This window comes from Nipponia nippon, unplaced genomic scaffold, assembly GCF_047370975.1.
Source record: "Nipponia nippon isolate SJK-2023a ecotype South Korea unplaced genomic scaffold, ASM4737097v1 scaffold_34, whole genome shotgun sequence".
Classification (NCBI taxonomy): domain Eukaryota; kingdom Metazoa; phylum Chordata; class Aves; order Pelecaniformes; family Threskiornithidae; genus Nipponia; species Nipponia nippon.
This window is the reverse complement of record NW_028262352.1, coordinates 3238491-3258652: the sequence shown is the minus strand read 5'-3', so window position 1 is coordinate 3258652 and position 20162 is coordinate 3238491. Positions and strand designations below refer to the sequence as shown.

Genomic DNA, 20162 nt, shown 5'->3' with positions numbered 1-20162 from the left:
AACTCATGGGTTGAGATAAGAACAGGTTAATAATTGAAGTAAAATGAAATAGAATGCTGGTAGTAGTAGTAGTAGTAATAATAATAATAATATAATACAATAATAATATACAAAGCAAGTGATACATGACACAATTGCTCACCACCCACTGACTGATGCCCAGCCCGTTCCCGAGCAGCGATCGCTTCCCCCCCGGCCAACTACTACAACTTTTCAGTATCTTGAACATCCTTGGGTAGTTAAGATACATCTATTGGTAGTTCTTGGGTATATTGTTTTGGTTTTGTCTAAGGTTAATAAGCATTTTCAGAATATCATCCAGAGATCTGCCCCAAGGCTGGATAGATATGAGTGGCAGGGTGTGTGGGAGAGGATGGGCAAATGCCTAGGACGGTGGGCACCTCCAGTGTTTTGGAGTTTCACCCCTGAACAAGTGCAGAATCCTGAAGAATTAGTAGAACATTTGGAAAAAGTATGCTGTCACCCTGGCAATTCTAGGGAGACACAAATCACTGCAATGTGCTGGGGCCTGGCCCATGCCTACTGAGCCATATTAAACACTATTCAGAACCCTCAAGGGGAAGAGAAGGTCTCTGGATCTGACAACAAAATGACTGGCGCTGCAGCTATGCCAGCCCCGGCAATAGACACTATGGCTACGCCAGGCCCTGTGACGAGCGCTGCCGATACGCCAGCCCCTGTAACAGGTGCTGTGGCTACACCAGAGAACCAACCCGTGCCAGTATCACTTGCCCCTATACAGAAGAAAAAATACACAAGGAAATCAGCTCGTTTAGTAAGGGCTGATGATGAGCCAGGGCCATCACAAGAACAGGAGGAGGAAGAGGCAGAACCCATAAATGAGATGGTAACCACCCGATCCCTGTTCCTGAGTGAGCTGCGAGATATGCGAAAAGATTTTAGTCGTCATCCAGGCGAGCACATCATCACTTGGCTGCTCCGATGCCTGGATAACGGGGCTAGTAGCCTGGAATTAGAGGGTAGGGAAGCCAAGCAGCTGGGATCCCTTTATAGGGAAGGGGGCATTGACAAAGCGATTGGAAAAGGGGCAAAAGTCCTCAGCCTCTGGAGGCGACTCCTGTCAGGCCTGAAGGAAAGGTATCCCTTCAAGGAAGATGTTATATGTCACCCAGGCAAGTGGACCACCATGGAGAGAGGTATCCAGTACCTGAGGGAATTAGCTGTGCTGGAGGTGATGCATAATGAATTGAACAATGAGCAGTTATCCAAAGATCCAGATGAAGTCCAGTGCACACGACCCATGTGGCGGAAGTTTGTGCGGAGCGCACCGTCATCATATGCAAACTCTTTGGCAATAATGACCTGGAAAGATGAAGAGGGACCAACGGTGGATGAATTGGCTGGCCAACTCCGACAATACGAAGAAAGTCTCTCTGCCTCCCTACGGGCCTGCATCTCAGCTGTGGAGAAACTGCCTGACGTGCTAGCTGAGAAATTATCCTGGGAGTTCCAGCGATTCAAAGAGGTCATGTCCTACTCCTCACCTGTACGGACCAGTATCTCAGCCATCAGGTGTAAGCGTCCGTCTGCTCAGGAGAGAAGATGTAGTGAATACACACCACAGGCCACCCTGTGGTTTTATCTGCATGACCGAGGAGAGGACATGAGGAAGTGGGATGGAAAATCGACCTCGACCCCAGAGGCACGAGTACGTGAGTTGCAAGGAAAAACAATTACAAAAGGGGGTTCTTCCAGGAAAATTGCTGCTCCAGTTTCCAGTGAGCAGTTCCCCAGAAAGAGTAAAAGGGCTGATTTTGCTTCCGATTGTAATAAAGGGGTTTTTGATTCGCATTTACAAGAAGTGAGTAACGAATGCTATGACCAGGACTAGAGGGGCCCTGCCTCCAGCCAGGTGGAGGAAAGGGACAACTGGGTGTACTGGACTGTGTGGATTCGATGGCCTGGCACATCAGCCCCACAGGAGTATAAGGCTTTAGTAGACACCGGTGCACAGTGTACACTAATGCCATCCATCAAGCTATAAAGGGGCAGAACCCATCTGTATTTCTGGAGTGAGAGGGGGATCCCAACAGCTGACTGTATTGGAGGCTGAAGTGAGCTTAACCAGGAATGAGTGGCAGAAGCACCCCATTGTGACTGGCCCAGAGGCTCCGTGCATCCTTGGCATAGACTACCTCAGGAGAGGGTGTTTCAAGGACCCAAAAGGGTACCGGTGGGCTTTTGGTATAGCTGCCTTGGAGACGGAAGAAATTAAACAGCTGTCTACCCTGCCTGGTCTCTCGAAGGACCCTTCTGTTGCGGGGTTGCTGAGGGTCAAAGAACAACAGGTGCCAATCGCTACCACAACAGTGCACCGGCGGCACTATCGCACCAACAGAGACTCCCTGATTCCCATCCATAAGCTGATTCGTCGACTGGAGAGCCAAGGAGTGATTCAGCAAGACTCACTCACCCTTTAACAGTCCCATATGGCCAGTGCGAAAGTCTAGTGGAGAGTGGAGACTAACAGTAGACTATTGGGGCCTGAACGAAGTCACGCCACTGCTGAGCACTGCTGTGTCGGGCATGCTAGAACTTCAATACGAACTGGAGTCAAAGGCAGCCAAGTGGTATGCCACAAATGATATCGCTAATGCGTTTTTCTCAGTTCCTTTGGCGGCATAGTGCAGGCCACAATTTGCTTTCACTTGGAGGGGGGTCCAGTACACCTGGAATCGACTGCCCCAGGGGTGGAAACAGAGCCCCACCATTTGCCATGGACTCATCCAGACTGCACTGGAACAGGGTGGGGCTTCGGAACAGCTGCAATACAGTGATGACATCAATGTACGGGGCAACACAGCAGAAGAAGTTTTGAGAAAGGGAAGAACATAGTCCAAATCCTTCTGGAAGCTGGCTTTTCCATAAAACAAAGTAAGGTCAAGGGACCTGCACAGGAGATCCAGTTTTTAGGAATAAAATGGCCAGATGGACGTCGTCAGATCCCAATGGATGTGATCAACAAAATAACAGCCATGTCTCCACCAACCAGCAAGAAGGAAACACAAGCTTTCTTGGGCGTTGTGGGTTTTTGGAGAATGCATATTCCAAATTACAGTCTGATCGTAAGCCCTCTCTATCAAGTGACCCGGAAGAAGAATGATTTCAAATGGGGCCCTGAGCAACGACAGGCCTTTAAACAAATTAAACAGGAGACAGATCATGCAGCAGCCCTTGGGCCAGTCCGGGCAGGTCAAGATGTACAAAATGTGCTCTACACTGCAGCCGGGGAGAATGGCCCTACCTGGAGCCTCTGGCAGAAAGCACCAGGGGAGATTCAAGGTCGACCCCTGGGGTTTTGGAGTCAGGGATACAGAGGATCTGAGGCCCGCTATACTCCAACTGAAAAAGAGATTTTAGCAGCATATGAAGGAGTTTGAGCTGCTTCGGAAGTGGTTGGTACTGAAGCACAGCTCCTCTTGGCACCCCGACTGCCAGTGTTGGGCTGGATGTTCAAAGGTAGGGTCCCCTGTACACAACATGCAACTGATGCTACATGGAGTAAGTGGGTCGCACTAATCACACAACGGGCTCGAATAGGAAACCCCAGTCGCCCAGGAGTCTTGGAAGTGATCATGGACTGGCCAGAAAGCAAAGATTTTGGAATATCGCCAGAGGAGGAGGTGACGCCTGCTAAGGAGGCCCCACCATATAATAAACTATCAGAAAATGAGAAGCAATATGCCTTGTTCACTGATGGGTCCTGTTGTTTTGTGGGGAAACATCGGAGGTGGAAAGCTGCTGTATGGAGTCCTGTAAGACAAGTTGCAGAAACTGCCGAAGGAGAAGGTGAATGGAGTCGGTTTGCAGAGGTGAAAGCCATCCAGCTGGCTTTAGATATTGCCGAACAAGAAAAGCGGCCAATGCTCTATCTCTTTACCGACTCATGGATGGTGGCAAATGCCCTGTGGGGCTGGTTACAGCAATGGAAGCAGAGCAACTGGCACTGCAGAGGCAAACCCATCTGGGCTGCCACACTGTGGCAAGATATTGCTGTCCGGATAGAGAACCTGGTTGTAAAAGTACGTCACGTAGATGCTCACGTACCCAAGAGTCGGGCCACTGAAGAACATCAAAACAACCAGCAGGTGGATCAGGCTGCTAAGATTGAAGTGGCTCAGGTGGACCTGTGACTGGCAACATAAGGGTGAATTATTTCTAGCTCTGCGGGCCCATGACACCTCAGGCCATCAGGGAAGAGATGCAACATATAGATGGGCTCGTGATCGAGGGGTGGACTTGACCATGGACACTATTGCACAGGTTATCCATGAATGCGAGACATGCGCTGCAATCAAGCAAGTCAAGCGGTTCAAGCCTCTCTGGTATGGAGGACGATGGCTGAAATATCAATATGGGGAGGCCTGGCAGGTTGATTATATCACACTCCCTCAAACCCTACACGGCAAGCGCCATTTGCTTACAATGGTGGAAGCAACCACCAGATGGCTGGAAACATATCCCGTGACCCATGCCACCGCCCAGAACACTATCCTGGGCCTTGAAAAGCAAGTCCTGTGGCGACATGGCACCCCAGAAAGAACTGAGTCAGACAACGGGACTCATTTCTGAAACAACCTCATAGACACCTGGGCCAAAGAGCATGGCATTGAGTGGGTATATCACATCCCCTATCATGCACCAACCTCCGGGAAAATCACATGATACAATGGACTGTTAAAGACTACACTAAAAGCAATGGGTGGTGGGACATTCAAACACTGGGATACACATTTAGCAAAGGCCACCTGGTTAGTCAACAGTAGGGGATCTGCCAGTTGAGCTGGCCCTGCCCAATCAAGACTTTTACGTACTGTAGAGGGGGATAAAGTCCCTGTAGTGCACCTAAAAAATATGCTGGGGAAGACAGTCTGGGTTACTCCCACCTCAGGCAGAGGTAAACCCATTTGTGGGACTGCTTTTTCTCAAGGACCTGGGTGCGCTTGGTGGGTGATGCGGGAGGATGGGGAAGTCCGATGTGTACCTCAAGGGGATTTGATTTTGGGTGAAAATAGCCAGTGAACTGAATTGTATAATGTTAGTTGCTATATAATACTGGATGTCATCACTTCAATGATCACTATGTGCCATATCAACAGTATACAGTAAGAATCACCCAAATTAATGAAGAAAGAACTTTGAGGAAACCGAGCAAAGTGCAGCGGTGATAGAACCAGAACTGGCTTCAGCATGCAACAGTCCAACACCACACACCATCTCTCCTGCCCTGAAAGACTGTTCTGACAGATGAAACCCAAAGTCATGGACTAAATGAACTCAACAAACATTTTAGAGGGATAGCCTATAGACTAGGGAAATTATATCTATATGTGTGTGTGTATATATATATAAAATATATCAAAAGACTGGAAAACTGGTAGTGATTAATTGGAACGTATTTGAAAGTGTAAGACCTGGGCATGACGTATATGGTATGGAATAAGGGGCGGATACTGTCCTGGTTTCAGCTGGGATAGAGTTAATTTTCTTCTTAGTAGCTGGTATAGTGCTGCGTTTTGGATATAGTATGAGAATAATGTTGATAACACACTGATGTTTTAGTTGTTGCTAAGTAGTGCTTACACTGGTCAAGGACTTTTCAGCTTCCCCTGCTCTGCCAGGTGCACAAGAAGCTGGGAGGGGGCACAGCCAGGACAGCTGACCCAGACTGGCCAAAGGGCTATTCCATACCATATGACGTCATGCTCAGTATATAACTGGGGCGAGTTGGCCAGGGTGGAAGCGATCGCTGCTCAGGAACATGCTGGGCATCGGTCGGTGGGTGGTGAGCAATTGTAGAATGTATCACTTGCTTTGTATTTTGTAGAGTGTATCACTTGCTTTGTATTTTATTATTGTATTATATTATTATTATTATTACTACTACGATTGCTACTATTTTATTTTATTTTACTTCAATTATTAAACTGTTCTTATCTCAACCCATGAGTTTTCTGACTTTCACCCTTCCAATTCTCTCCCCCATCCCACTGGGGTGGGGGGAGTGAGTGAGCGGCTGTGTGGTGCTTAGTTGCTGGCTGGGGTTAAACCACGACACACCCCTGAGGCAGTCGATTCCAGGTGTACTGGACGCCCCTCCAAGTGAAAGCAAACTGTGGCCTGCACTATGCCGCCAAAGGGATCGAGAAGAATGCATTGACAATATCAGTTGTGGCATATCACTTGGCTGCCTTTGACTCCAGTTCGTATTGAAGTTCTAGCATGCCCGACACAGCAGTGCTCAGCAGTGGCGTGACTTCGTTCAGGCCCCAATAGTCTACTGTTAGTCTCCACTCTCCACTAGACTTTCGCACTGGCCATATGGGACTGTTAAAGGGTGAGTGAGTCTTGCTGAATCACTCCTTGGCTCTCCAGTCGACGAATCAGCTTATGGATGGGAATCAGGGAGTCTCTGTTGGTGCGATAGTGCCGCCGGTGCACTGTTGTGGTAGCGATTGGCACCTGTTGTTCTTTGACCCTCAGCAACCCCGCAACAGAAGGGTCCTTCGAGAGACCAGGCAGGGTAGACAGCTGTTTAATTTCTTCCGTCTCCAAGGCAGCTATACCAAAAGCCCACCGGTACCCTTTTGGGTCCTTGAAACACCCTCTCCTGAGGTAGTCTATGCCAAGGATGCACGGAGCCTCTGGGCCAGTCACAATGGGGTGCTTCTGCCACTCATTCCTGGTTAAGCTCACTTCAGCCTCCAATACAGTCAGCTGTTGGGATCCCCCTCTCACTCCAGAAATACAGATGGGTTCTGCCCCTTTATAGCTTGATGGATGGCATTAGTGTACACTGTGCACCGGTGTCTACTAAAGCCTTATACTCCTGTGGGGCTGATGTGCCAGGCCATCGAATCCACACAGTCCAGTACACCCAGTTGTCCCTTTCCTCCACCTGGCTGGAGGCAGGGCCCCTCTAGTCCTGGTCATAGCATTCGTTACTCACTTCTTGTAAATGCGAATCAAAAACCCCTTTATTACAATCGGAAGCAAAATCAGCCCTTTTACTCTTTCTGGGGAACTGCTCACTGGAAACTGGAGCAGCAATTTTCCTGGAAGAACCCCCTTTTGTAATTGTTTTTCCTTGCAACTCACGTACTCGTGCCTCTGGGGTCGAGGTCGATTTTCCATCCCACTTCCTCATGTCCTCTCCTCGGTCATGCAGATAAAACCACAGGGTGGCCTGTGGTGTGTATTCACTACATCTTCTCTCCTGAGCAGACGGACGCTTACACCTGATGGCTGAGATACTGGTCCGTACAGGTGAGGAGTAGGACATGACCTCTTTGAATCGCTGGAACTCCCAGGATAATTTCTCAGCTAGCACGTCAGGCAGTTTCTCCACAGCTGAGATGCAGGCCCGTAGGGAGGCAGAGAGACTTTCTTCGTATTGTCGGAGTTGGCCAGCCAATTCATCCACCGTTGGTCCCTCTTCATCTTTCCAGGTCATTATTGCCAAAGAGTTTGCGTACGATGATGGTGCACTCTGTACAAACTTCCGCCACATGGGTCGTGTGCACTGGACTTCATCTGGATCTTTGGCTTGTTGTCCAGGTCACCATAAATCACCTCCAGCATGGCTAATTCCCTCACGTACTGGATACCTCTCTCCATGGTGGTCCACTTGCCTGGGTGACATATAACATCTTCCTTGAAGGGATACCTTTCCTTCAGGCCTGACAGGAGTCGCCTCCAGAGGCTGAGGACTTTTGCCCCTTTTCCAATCGCTTTGTCAATGCCCCCTTCCCTAGAAAAGGATCCCAGCTGCTTGGCTTCCCTACCCTTTAATTCCAGGCTACTAGCCCCATTATCCAGGCATCGGCGCAGCCAGATGACGATGTGCTCACCTGGACGACGACCGAAATCTTTTCGCATATCTCGCAGCTCACTCAGGGACAGGGTTTGGGTGGTTACCATCTCATTTATGGGTTCTGCCTCTTCCTCCTCCTGTTCTTGTGATGGCCCTGGCTCATCATCAGCCCTTACTAAACGAGTTGATTTCCTTGTGTATTTTTTCTTCTGTATAGGGGCAAGTGATACTGGCATGGGTTGGTTCTCTGGTTCAGCCACAGCGCCTATCGCGGGAGCTGGCGCAGCCACGGGGGCCGGCGCGGGGGCTGGCACAGCCGCAGCGCCTGTGGCAGGGGCTGGCACAGCCATGGGGGCCGGTCCAGAGACCTTCTCTTCCCCTTGAGGGTTCTGAATAGAGTTGAATAGGGCTCAGTAGGCATGGGCCAGGCCCCAGCATGTTGCAGTGATTTGTGTCTCTCTGGAGTTGCCAGGGTGACAACATAAATTTTCCAAATACTTTACTAGTTTTTCAGGATTCTGCACTTGTTCAGAGGTGAAGTTCCAAAACACTGGAGGTGCCCACCATCCTAGGCATTTGCCCATACTCTCCTACACACCCTGCCACTCATAACTATCTGGCCTTGGGGCAGATCTCTGGATGATATTCTTAAAATGCTTATTAACCTTAGATAAAACTGAAACAAAATTCCCAAGAACTACCTATGGATATATCTCAACTACTCAAGGATGTTCAAGATACTGAAAAGTTGTTGTAATGAAGGAGGAAACATCATAGAAGAAGGCAGTGAAGGTGCCATTCTGTATTTCCTCCATAAAAAACCTCTCAGAGGAAGAGGTATAATTGCTAATTGTCTCCATGAGGTGGTACCCGAAGTACAGTGATGGCTTCATTACAGAACACAAATACCAGATAATGCCCAAGGTCAGTGTTTGAATAACCAGTCTTCCAGGCAAAACATCACTCATTATGGCAAAGCACAGCAAACTGAAAAAACCCACACCAATCTTCAACCTGCACAGCAAAAACAGGAGCATGGTGCAGATCAGGTAGACTAGTACCGAGAACAGATGAATCAATATTACGACCAATAACTGTTAACAGATACAAATTCCTTAATACACTCTGGTTAATCTGTTATTATCTCAAACCCTTCGTGCCCCACGTTGGGCGCCAAAAAGGACTGTCGTGGTTTAACCCCAGCTAGCAACTAAGCACCACGCAGCCGCTCGCTCACTCCCCCCCGTGTTGGGATGGGGGAGAGAATCGGAAGGGCAAAAGGGGGTTTCAACTCGTGGGTTGAGATAAGAACAGTTTAATAACTAAAGTAAAATTAAAATAGAACAGTAGTAATAGTAATAATAATAATAAAAACAAGTAATAATAGTACAATAGTAATACAAAGCAAGCGATACACTCTGCAGTTGCTCACCACCCGCAACCGATGCCCAGCACATCCCCCAAGCAGCGATCGTTGCCCCTCCCCCGGCCAACTCCCCCCGCTCATATACTGAGCATGACGTCATGTGGTATGGAATAGCCCCTTGGCCAGTTTGGGTCAGCTGTCCTGGCTGTGCCCCCTCCCATCTTCTTGTGCACCCGGCAGAGCAGGGGAAGCTGAAAAGTCCTTGACCAGTGTGAGCGCCACTTAGCAACAGCTTAGCACTACTTAGCAAGAACCAAAACATCAGTGTATCAATCATCGACATTGTTCTCATCCTAAACCGAAAACACAGCCCCATACCGGCTACCAAGAAGAAAATTAACTCTATCCCAGCTTAAACCAGGACATCCATGTATCCCAAGAATTTTTCCAGTTAATCTGTAATGGAAGCATCACTTTGTATTTCTGAATCTAATATATTCCCCAAACACCATACTAATTTTCACACTAATTTCTTATTCAGGCCAACATATTGGTCTTTAAACAAATCAAAATCAGCTTAAATGGAACAGTGTTCAGGTCAGTAGAACCATCTTTTAAATAGTTCACAACTTTGCTTCATAAATTACCGGGGGGGGGGGGGGGGGGATATGAAGAGAAATGGCAAAACACAAAAGCACAAGCCCTACAACCCAAGAGAGAAACCAGAAAAAGATTTAATGCCAGCAGGATAATATACCTTGGAGAGAAATAAATCCATATAAAAAGCTTTTAAAAATAATTTATTACATTCATCATAGGGAGGGATGAGGTAGAGAGAGGTTACATAGAAGCATGTCTTCTCTGACCTCCTGATAGAAGTTTCGTTTTTGCCAAGCTTATCTGTTTTATGAGGTCTGTCAAATGCAATATTTTTTTCTCCCCAATTCCCTCAAAATTTTTAGGAAAACAGGCCACTCCCCTCCAAATCTGGAGACACCTACCACTGCTCAAGCTATCAATAAATCAAAAAGTGACTGATACTCTTCAGTCTACAGGGCTTCAGTCTACAGGACTGCCTGGCTAGCCAAGAGAGTTCACTATCCTGACTGATAATTTGGTCTCTTCAAATATACAAGGGACACTAGCTGTATAATAGAGAGAACATTAGTCTACCTTGTTTCCTTAGATAAGATTCATCATTTTCACAGCAAGATTAATTATTTTTAAGAGTCTGAACTAAAAGGGAAAAAGATTGATATAACTATTCAAGTAGGGTTGACTCCTAACTCAAGTAGGGCAGCAAAATATTCCTAGTAGTATTTTGATTTAGGAATAATAACACTAAAAAATTTAAGAAGTTATACACTTTTCACTAAATTATTTCAATACAAGCTGCAAACCATATAAATATTTTGAGGAAAACAGGAGGAGAGAAATTCAAATTCCCTGTGAAAATGCATTTCAGAGAATTTTTCTTCTAGCCACAATGCACACTATGGAAGACTACTATAAGCTCTAGGTAATTTATTTTAATTCTACAGAAGTACAAACTAATTAGCTGTTTTAATTAAAGCAGTGATGTTACAGAATGTTTCTTAAATGGAATAATATTTTAATAGTTGATAGGCCTTCTGCATATTAACACAATAGCTATGAATAGACTATATCATAGTCAATATTCATTTTATGGAACATACAATAAATTATATCTTTCACAAACTGCATTACATGACTTAAAATACCATTTATGAAAAAGTATTATGAAGTAGAAACTAAGGCTATGTGCAAGGTAGTTGGTTTTTTACTGTGTTATTTAAGGTAAATGAGGTGATATGTTGGGGGGGGTTGTTTGGGTTTGGTTTGGTTTTAATTTCAATTGAGGCTTTGGTCTGAAAGTTCTTTGTAATATAAATGTCTGTGTAAATGATGAGCATGAGCAAAATTTTTTTTTGAAACAAAAGCAGAATTCATATGCACTAATGTGTGAGGGTTTCCAAAGGGAAAAAAGGGGGGGGGAAGGGAAAAAGGGGGGGGACGGGGACAAAAGGGGGAAAGAAAAGGAAGAAATGGAAGAAACAGCAAAAGAGAAACAGCAAAAGAGAAACAAAAAGAAAAAAGTTTCTTAGCTGGTTTACTTCCTTTTTCCCTGAGAATGAGCACGTGTGTGTGTGTGTGTGTGTGTGTGTGTATGTGAGAGAGAGAGAGAGAGACTGAGGGCAGTGGAGGAAGAAAAAAGGAAAACTGAGATGATATTATATCTAGGGGTTATGTTTAAACTGGCATTGCTAGATTAAACACATGTCAAACTGCAGCCCTAAGCTATAATTTCACACTACTACCAAACTGTTAGGTGCCACCAGGTTCCTTACAAGGAAAACTTTTCTTCTGGGTTAGCTCCCTGAACCAGCTCACTGTGGGTTAGCAGTGGGAATATACAGCCAGAATTTCTCCCTCAATGGCATCTGTTCTTTAGACCCAGTCTAATTATTGCATAAGACTGGGCTCTTAGTGTACACAAACAACATTCATATCAAAGTCTGGGCAGAATGGCTGTAGTACTCAAACTGACATGCTACCTTCCTGCATCCAACCTCTTCACACAAACCGTATATCACTTTTGAAAATATAAAAGCACTACAGAAAGGGTAATCAAAAATCCTCAAATACAAGAGCAGGGAAAAAAACCCCACACAAAAAAATACATTTGCATAGGTCAAAGGCCTAAAAGAATTGTGCTTTGCTCCAAAATAGAATTTGGAGTAACAGACTCACTTGCTTCCTCAGCGCTTCCTATTTTGCTGAAAATTTTCTGCAGCTTTTGCAAAAATCTCCAACAAAAATAAGAATTTGTGTCTTGAGTGAACAGTGTAGAATGCCAACAGCAATTCAAAGGCCAGGTACATTCTGCATTGGTATCTTTGAATCACATTAATTATTGCTATTCTTAAGACACCTGAAAGAACTTAGCAAGAAACTCAAGTTGAATAAATTTACAGAACAACCTCACAATAAGAGCAGTGTGTGCCAAATGCCACTACCCTGATAAGCTGTCCATGTCAGTGCACTAACAATTGCTCCCTATTAAGTAAACAGTAAGCACCACCTTTTTAAGGTGTTTCCTACTGGGAAATTTAAAAGTTAACTACACAGACAAGTGTACTGGCCAATATCAGACAAATGATAAATTACTCACTACATCTGTTTTTACCCATTTTTTGCAATCACATTCCCAGTTTTGTTCACAGTAGCCAAAGATTAGTGTGTTAATTTTTTAATAGGAGCATAATACACTGTGAAATGAGCATTCCTCCTTTGAGGATCCAATTGTAGGATCAGGGCTTATACATATAATACACTGGAGCACTGAATTGATTTCAACAGAACTCCATAAAGGTTTGGACTGCAGGAGTAAGGCTTCCATTTTAATATTTTTTATGCTTCCTTGGTTAAATTTAGATCTTCGGTATTACATTTATATACAATGTACTTGAATACTTCTAAATTCTTCCAAATTTCTGATAAAAGGTCATCCTAAAACTATCATAAAGCAAGCAGATCTTTCTAATCCTCTATCAGAAGAATGAGAGAGTAGGATTTACTGCCTTACAAGCCACAGCTGCACTGCAATTAGAAGATATGACTGCAGTAGGTTATATAGACTTCAATTACAAATTAGACTTTTGTTAGTCTCAAATAACAAAGCAGTTAAAATACAGAAATATGGACTTCACTGCAGGCAACTAACTTGAGCAAGCATCCAAGGTACAAAATAAGCCTATATACCCCTAACTGAGGGCTATGCTACCACAGCTTTGCTGCTGCTGGTATATGAACTAGTGAGATTAAAGCTAGCACAAGCATGTCTACACAAGCTATAATCATGCATCCAATTGCAGTGTGCATATAGGAAGAAAAGCATTTTGCATGTTTTTCAGCTCAACAATATTCTGTGGAAATATATGTTTAGAATACTGAGAGCTACCACTTCATAATCACGTTCATGTGAATCTAGAGATGATACAAAATAACCTCCTTTCTTTTACTCTCAATAAGCCTGAGAAGATCTGCTGTAAAGGCCTTAGAAAAAGAAATTTCAATAATTCAAGAGGCAACTAAATACCAAGCAGGCACTCACTACAGGACAATAAGTCTGTATACAAACAGTAAAGTTTATTTCATAAAAAGAGAAATTCTACAGTTTGACTGTTAAACGCATCCCTCAGATAAGAAATGCAGAGGAGATAGTACAACTAAAACCAACTTAAATCTGTTTTGAATTATCGAGAATGCAACCAGAAAGTTATTTATTATTGTAGCAGAGGTGTATTTCTAAATCCAGAGTTGGTATATAGTATTTTGTTATAAGTTAGATTTTAAAGACTTCAAAATATCAGGAAGACACAATAGAAAACATAAAGGACAAATGTTGTTACAATGTCAAAATGATAAGTAAAAATCTAAGGGATTTTTTCAGTCATTCTACCATAAAAAGGTTCATTCCTGCATCACTACAATATATTTTGAATTTAGTGATGATACAGTTGACAATTATAACAATAACCTGGCCTTCTAAAAAGAAAATGAAGACACAATAAAAAGCAAAAGGAACTTTTTATTTCAGAGTCAACCATGAAAAAGTTGTTTTCAGAATCATGTCGTGACTGATCAACAACATTGCGTTACTTTCCTTATCAGATATAGTCCTTGTGCTCTGTTACTCTTGTCACATTTACAAGACTACATTATGCATGTTCATGCGCTTTCAGTGCTGGATTAGATAGTAAAAGCCTTAAACTCATGTTTAAAGTCTTCAGTTTGAGAAAGACTCACAAGTGAGGTTATTTTGATAAAAGAGTAAATACCACTTTTGTAGTGAGACAGCTGTATAATGAAAACTAAAAGAAAACGTTGATAGTCAAAATCTTGAAAAGCTTAATGACACTCAATAAAAGTGTTCTTATCATTTCAGAAAATTTTGTTTTCTCCATAATGCACAAGGTTTACAGTGTCAAGCAAACAATACTGGGAAAAAACTTGAACTCAATGGTTTCAACAGAAAGAAACATCAATGAACATATCAAACCAAATGTTATTTCATAAAAATTCCAAATGACAGTGTAAGTAAAATGATTCTAAATTAAAGGGGAAAAAAAGCATATATGGTACAGCTTAGAGCACCCTTTAAAAAGTTAATTCCTCACTGTAAACAAACTGGATATCTATTTAGCAGGAGGACAAACAAACCTCAAAAAATGACTCATTTATATAATTTAAAGTGTGTGAGCCTGCACAGGACACAGGAACAACCACAAAACCACGGATAAAATGCAAAGAGTAAATTTTTTTTCATTACCTCACGAACCAGGGGATCCCCGAAGCAGCACCCCAGGCAGAGGCACACAAGCGGGAACGCAGGCATTGCGGAGCTCAGTCCTTGCTAGAGGATCGCCGAACCTGCTGTTTTCGCCTGTGTATCAGGGATTCACCCAGGCATAGTTTACCACTGTGCCACAGCAGGGCAAGAATCTCAAGCATGTTCGATCAGGGCAAGAATCTCAAGCATGTTCGATAGGGTGCCTCTGAGTCTATCACAGGCCTATGTTATCTAAACACAGATGTTCTACTTGTCAAGCACACAAGACTAAACAATGATTAGTATGATATATGTGTTTCTCTACACCCCAGCTGCAAGTCACTTGAGTGTGTTTACAGTTCTCCTCGCCAATCTTCCATTATTTTCCCACATAAAGTAACTTAATTCCAGATCTGGTTATTGTAGTGAATTCATTTTGAAATTAACTACAGAAAAGAGGTGAGGGAGAAACACACACCTGCTGTGCAAAGTTTATACATTACAATTTTACATCTTCTTTAAAATGTTATTTATAAAATGAGAGCAATGACAAACACCCAAGGAAAGGAAATCAAGTTTTTTAGCATCTTGCTGTACTTTTATAAGCCTCTTTTCTAAAATATATATTTTTTCATAGAAACAGATATTTTATGTGTTCAAATATATTTTCCCTTGTCTCCCTTAGGAGCAGAAAAAATAGCACAAGGCAATTGCTCAGTACTGCCATACAAAGTTATTTAAAAATGCAATTTTTATTCTTCTGGGACATGGAATGGTTGAATTAGGGATGCTTTTTTAAATACTTCGCTATTGAAAACTACAGATATACGTAAAAATTGATTTATTACATATATTGCAGAAACAGCAGTCAACCGGCCAAGCGTTTAGGTCAACACGTGATTTACCGTACAAAGTAGTTTCCCATTATGGGGGCTCCCGAGAGTAAACACCCTCTTGGGAGTCACTGCGGGGGACAGGAACAAAACACAGTAAGTTTTCCCTTTCCGCGGTCATGCTTTCCACACAGGAGCCAAGCGCAGCAGGCACAGCACCCACCAGGGTAGGGGAGTGACACGCTATGCCCAGAATTCCGAGTGCAGCGACCACTACCCTGCCCCCCTTCCCCCAACACTTCCCCTACTTAACGTGATATTTTTCAGCAGAAAGCCCTTCAGACTGACAGAGCTGCTGCGAACCACCACTCTCTCATCGCAGTGTTTACAGTCGTGTTTCTTCACAAAACTATCCCGCAGCCAGGCCATCGCCAAATTGCACAGCAACTCGCAGAGCCGCGGGGCAGCAAACAGCCATGTACCGCACCGCACCCCTATGCCCCCACCCCGGTCACCTCCATCAACACGGCTACAAACTCTGCCGCCCCCGGCACGCACTCTTACCTGCGATCTTTTAGGCAGGTCTCCTGCCATTGCTCCATCTCACCCCTCGACACTGTACTCTGAGGTCTCTTCAGAGCCGGTGGCGCTGGGCCCGCGTGGTCACGGGCCTCAGCCCAGCTCTTCCGCTTCATAGTGGAGGCTGCTGCACCGCTACGGTAGGTGCGAGGCCGTCCGGCTCATCCCTGCCGCACCGCTCGGAGTGGAGGGACGCCAAGACAACGGTTGACGTGTCAACCTGGACATCACCCCTCCTACCTTCCTATACACCTACCGCCCACCCGCCCCGAACCGGTGGCGGCTCTCGGACACCTCCAGGGATCCCCCTCCGCTACCTGTGATTGGGTCAGGGCGGTGTGGCATCACCAGTACAGAGTGGTGGGGATGGTGATGTCATAGTGGCCGGCCGTAACAGGTCGAAGGTGGAGTACAGGGTTGGGCTACCATGGTGAGTGCGCGTTATGGCCTCGCCTGGATGCAGCCTGTTCCTTCCCCCTGCCATAGGCATCACCTCATGATCCTTCTGACATGGCCGCCCTGGGGATGTCACTGACACTTAGCGTTTGTCTCCTGCTGCTCCGCTGGCACCCACTCGGGTTCTCCTCTGGCCTCGCACATGCTGGGTGTGGCCCCGGGATGCGCATCTGTCAGCTCTGCGGGGCACAGGACCCTGCCCACTATGAAAGAGTGTGAGTCTGTGAAGAAGCCCATAGGGTGCCCCCAATACAAACAGGTAATTAATTAACAATAAACTTCTACACCATACCACCCTTCCATAGTTGCCTACTTTTTAGGTGGCACTGTACTTCCAGAAGGAGTGTTCATGAGGAATAGCATTATTGAAATATAGCTCTTTGGGGTGTAAAGGCCCCAGCTGCAGGCACACAGCTTATCATGCGTAAGGCAGGATGAGACATTTACTCCCATGAAAAGACCTGCAACATTTGTTGTTACATAAAACTGTATTCATTAGAAAAGAGTATTTTTAATTGCATTCTTGAAGTGTATCAGTCTTTTGGGTACCTATTACAATATATACAAAACAAGGATTCTGTGGAGAGATTATATCTTGTTAGACCAACTGATACAACTGGAAAGAAACCAATCCATTACACACACCCTTCTTCTGGTCTGAAAATATAAGTGATTTATTTGAAAAGTTAAAATAATTATATTTGTATCTATATATTTGATTTATGTGCCAAGGTTTGCAGGGGTGGCTTCTGTGAGAAGAGACCAGGGGCTGCTACTGTGCTGGACAGAGACAGTTCCAGCTGGCTCCAAAATGGACCAACAGCTGGTCAAAGCTGAGCCAATCAGCAAGGGTAGTGGTGGTGGTGCCTCTGTGCTAATATATTTAAGAAAGGGTAAAAATGGCAGTGCAGCAGCTGTGAGAGAGAGAGGAAAAAAATGTGAGACAACCCTGCAGACACCAAGGTTTGAGAAGGAGAGGAAGGAGGTGCTCCAGGTGCGGGAGCGGAGATTCCCCTACAGCCTGTGGAAGAGACCATGGTGAGCAGGTTGTCTCTCTGCAGCCTATGGGGAGGACCGTGCCGGAACAGTTCATGAAGGACTGTATCCCGTGGGAGGGACCCCACACTGGAGCAGGGGAAAAGTGTGAGGAAGAAGCAGCAGAGATGAAGTGTTATGAACTGACTGTACCCCCATTCCCTATCCCCCCTGTGCTGCTTGGGGGTGGGGGGACGAGACAGAAGAGTCAGGAGTGAAGTTGAGCCTGGGAAGACGGGTGGGGGGGAAAGTGTTTTTAGTTTTGTTTTTGTTTCTCACCATCCTACTCTATTTTTAATTGGAAATAAATTAAATTTTCCCCAAGTCAAGTCTGTTTTGCTCGTGATGGTAATTGGTGAGCGATCTCCCTGTCCTTATCTTGACCCATGAGCTTTTCATCTATTTTCTCTCCTCATCCTGTTGAGAAGGGGGAATGAGAGAGCAGCTTGGTGGGGGTCTGGCAGCCAGCCAAGGCTAACCCACCACAATCTACTTCTCAAATACAGCATTATTTTTAAATACACTATTAATTTAAGTAGGTATCAAAATAAATCAAGAATATAGTTAAAACAACTTTTGAAAAGTGTTCCCTCCCCATCTCTGTCTAATTGGCCATGCCACCAGCCCTTGCTGAAAGTATTCTACCATCTGCTGAGAATAAGGTCAGTGATTATCTCCCACTGTTTTCCACCTTTAACTGTGTCACTTTTAAAAAATATTTTTTAATTTAGCACAAGAAACCTAAAATTGTGCTGGCATTTTGAAAATCATGTCTCTTATGGATAAGCGTCTGTCATTCTTACAATTTATTATGTGTGGGGAGGATCATTGTCTCACAGAGCTCCAGTGAACTCAATGAAACTGTGGGCAGATGAAACAGTCCATCTGCATACAACAAATGTAGGGCTGATACCTTAATTAGGATTATATTTCTACTGGGTTCGCCTCTGTCTCTTTCTCTCTTTTTGTTTGTCATCTTTTTTGTGAATCTTTCTGAAGAATAAGTGATTTTGCTGGAATAACACAGAGTCTATGGTATGATTGCTGTCAATACTGAAATGGTGAGCATGGATGACAAATCTACAAAGCTGTCAAGCTACAACCTAATTCATTCCAATGCCTTTTAAAGGTACACAGTTCTTTTAGGTATAGTTAATTTTATTTATTGTTTTGTATGTAAAATTTAACAACAGAAGTATTCCCATCACATATTTTCTTTAATTCTACTGAAAACAAAACAAGCAGAAAAAACAACCAGCCAAACAATTCCTTTAAAATTGAAAGCACCAAGAACGTGAAGATGAAATGGTTGTAAAACAAAAGTAGAACTAGAATCAGTGTCCTTGGCAGTGCTGATCAGATAAATGAATTAAAGTAGTAGCACTATAAATAAACTGAATATTTAACATTCTTTCACTTTGAGCATATTTTAAGTTTTCTGCATTTCTAATAACACTTGCCTTTGTTTTACAAACATAGGACTAGTTTTCTAGCTTGTTTTTTTTTTCTTCTGTGGTTTCAGTAACATACAGGCAGCTGGAATCCAGAGTTTCTGGCTTACTCAAAAAATATTTTTAAGCTGGGAGAACCCTGGAAATAGGGGGTAGTTCCTTATTTATGAATGTAGAGGCAGGTTTCATTACAAACAGACCTTACTCTCTTGTGAATGTTAGCTGCCAGAAAGGTTCTTGGGCTGGTCAATCTATTATGCTAAGTATTGAGGAAGCCTCTGGCCAACTCAAAAATCATGAGGGTTCAAAGGCTGCATGTGATGATTACTTTTAACCCTGTATTGAGTGCTGTTTAGGCAAAGCAGGGAATTGAATACAATATTTGAATACTAATAATATCCTTTTCAAACATGTGAATCACTCAAAACATATGTATATAAATAATAAGGGGCTATGGGATAGTACCTAGAAGAGTACCTGTGGTTGTAAATTACTATCTTTTACCTCAGAACAAAATCCTTCAGTGCAAATCATTAAGACATAAAACACAATAGAGTATACAATTTATTTAACGACTTTTATTTACCTTGATGTGATGATGACTGTTCAATAACTATAAGCCTGCCATTTGCACCCTAGAGCAGAATACAGGTATTGAAACTCTAAAGAGGAACTCAGTGTTTCTGCATGACTGCAAAACATTAGCAGCAATTGGTGTTCTGAGTTAATGATCACAGTGTACTGAGTTGAAATTAAAGTCACTCACATACTTGGAGCACTTCTGTCTATCACCTACAGTTAGCGGCTATATAAATTTATTAAGGGATAAATTATTTTTAAAGGTAACTTTTAAGTTAGATATGTACATTTTATGTTTTTTCTAGCATTAGTAGAGTCATCTTTTCAACCAATTGCAAACTGTTTATAATTTTTGGAAAAGCAAAATTCCCACTCAATTGTACCTGCATCTAAAGAAACAGCATGCAAATATTGTTGCACATATAAGTACCTGTGATTTACATATACCAATACTCATTAATATATATAACTTGCAACCACATGTACTGCTGTCTTTTGCAGGTGCAAAATTAGGCCTGAGACTAAAATACAGGGAAAACATAAGTTTATTCAGATGCCAGTAATGCAGTCAATGAATCATAGAATCATTTAGGTTGGAAAAGACCTTTAAGATCATCACATCCAACCGTTAACCTAGCACTGCCAAGTCTACCAC

The 20162-nt window shown here is 43.8% G+C and overlaps 1 pseudogene; it reads right to left on the bottom strand.

Annotated features, from left to right (window-relative positions):
* Positions 1-1550: 1550 nt before the first annotated feature.
* LOC148054105 (uncharacterized) lies at positions 1551-16102 on the bottom strand (annotated as a pseudogene).
* Between the last annotated feature and the right edge of the window lie 4060 nt (positions 16103-20162).